Source organism: Myotis davidii, unplaced genomic scaffold, assembly GCF_000327345.1.
Source record: "Myotis davidii unplaced genomic scaffold, ASM32734v1 scaffold478, whole genome shotgun sequence".
Lineage (NCBI taxonomy): Eukaryota > Metazoa > Chordata > Mammalia > Chiroptera > Vespertilionidae > Myotis > Myotis davidii.
In genome coordinates this window covers 2,597,411-2,599,816 of record NW_006289570.1, presented here as the reverse complement: position 1 = coordinate 2,599,816, position 2,406 = coordinate 2,597,411, and positions in this window count along the sequence as shown.

The window sequence follows — 2,406 nt, the reverse complement described above, 5'->3', positions numbered from 1 at the left end:
TAATTCCAGTGAATCGGTTTCCTGCCTGGCACAGGGCAAATGCCCACGTGATAGGACTGATGCTATGGGCGTGGCCGTGGGGATCCAACTCCTTCCCCCGGGGTTAGGTTGCTGTTTACCGCCACAAGACGAGAGTGCGAGGCACGTGGATTGAGCCCAGGGCACCTGGTTCCAGGCCCTCTGGCCTGCTCTTCTGCTAACTCTTAGCACACGTGCTGCCTGGCTGCTGACCCAGCCCTGGGCCCTCAGTCCATGGTTGCGTGGGGTTTGCTGAGTGTAGACCCAAACTCAGATCCTTACGGTTTCTTCTTGGACTTGTCCGGGGTGGGGCTGCCTTCTCTTAGCACAGGCCTCCGGTGGTGGTCCTCCTGCCACCTTTCCCAACGGGCAATGCCAGGCAAAGTCTCTCCTGGGCCTGAAGGACCCCCTTTCTCTTTCCTCTGGGCCTCGGCTTTCTCCTGTGGGCATTGGGTGGGCTCTGGGCCTCCTGCAGACTCTGAAACCCTAGTTTTGGGAAGAGAGAGAGGCAGGCCGTCGCTACAACTCCAGGACCCCCTTTCTGGAATGCTCTGAGGACCTGGGTCACACACAGCTGACATTAACCAGTGCCCAGAAACCCTCCTACCCTGCCTTTCTGTCCCCAAGGATCTTCCCTGGAGCCACGTGTGGCCGGGGGCACCCATCCCCACCCCTGAGTTGCTCTCAGAACCTGGAGATTCCCCCCCCATCTCCCCACGTCCCCTCCTTCTCTTTCCCAAACAAGCCACCCGCCAACACCAAGGACGCTACCCTCTGGAGTTCTCTGAGGGTAGCACAGGCCTCCGTTTCTCCTGCACCGGATTCTTGCTCTCAGCCTGGGGGCCTACGGAGCTGGGCCGCTTCCCTTCGCTGTGGGTAACGTGTCACTAACACGGTCTGGGAGTGGGGAAGGGTATGGGGGGGGGGTGAGTATATTCATGCACCGTGACGGGCTACAGCACATGCGGGTCAGGGGAGCGGGATGGGACCGGCAGGCAGAGAGAGGGAAGGAGGTGCTCCCAGCTGAGTGGAGGACGGCTTTGCTAGAGTTTCACTAGCCACAGAGAAGGGGCCCCGGAGAGTGGAGAGCCCACAGGGTCGTCTTGGCCAGGACACGGTCCCAGCGAAGAAAAGAGCATGTCCCTCTCCCCTCGGAGAAGGGAAGAGAGATCACGTTAGACTCGCAGGGTTCAGAGCCTGAGCAGGTCTCCTGGGCCTCGGGGAGTTCGGGGTGGGGGAGGCCTGTTCACAATTAGCCTTGATTTTGTGTGATGACATTGAAATTGTGGGCAAACATGAAAGCGGAGTTGTGAGGACATGTCTGTCCGAGCAGCCCCGGGATTAATCCAACGTGAAGGACGTGGGCCCTGGCTGGCACCACATGGAAGCATTTTGTGTGGGTTTTGATGTCCCGCCAGCAGAAAGGGGCTTCACAGCTCGGGGGGCTGAACGGGCCCTCCGCCCCCATCCCTCCCGGCCTTGCAGCCCCCTCCCCACCCGGGGCTGGCTGTCTCTGGGCCAGGGGTTAAGTCAAGAGCAGCAGAAAATTCCTCCTCCCGCCAGCCCGCCCTCTGGCCCGCCCAGACCCGAGACCAGCGGCATGGTGGGTCTGAATGTCCGCACAAAGCCAGGCGCTGAGGGTCCCCTGCTGGTGGTGGTGGGGGGGGAGCGGGGGGCGTGGCAGGGAGAGTCTGTGAGCCATTTTCCATATTTCAGATATTACAAGGGCTGGGCTCAGCCACATGCTGGGCGTTTGGCAGGCAACATCTGTCTCCCAGGGCTCCGCTGGGATGGGCACTGATTGGGAATCTTGGCATTGTATGAGGACAGTGGGGGCTGGGAGGGCATGTGGGGGACCCCAGGGTCACCGACCGAGGACTGTAGCTCAGGGGCAGCCTTCTTTATGAGCTCAACCCGGGAAGAATCACCATGTGGACATCTCCAGGCTATGCCGAATGCTGGGCGTAGAGTGACCCAGGTACGACACTAGGCGCTAGCTACCCTTTACCAGGTGGGTTCCCCCCTTCCTCTGCGCCTCAGTTTCGGCATCTGTAAAATGGGGAGAGCAGTTAGCCACCCCCCCTACCCCTTCATAGGATAATTGTGACCAGTGAGCAAGTGCCCGAATGTTTATACAATGTTAGCATCTCATAAACACCCAATAAAAGGCAGCCCCGGCCTCCAGCATTATTGGAGACAGCGGGCACTCCGACAGCACCGGGATAACGCTCAGCCTTAGAACAGATATCCTGTTTATTTAGTATTTTGGAACCGTGTCGTTAACGGTGAGGAGCATGATGCATCTACCGCTGAAATCCAGGCAAGGGTTTCTTTCTGTCAATTCAGGCCGTGGCTCCGCCTCTGCCCCGGGCCCCTCGCGGCTGGTGA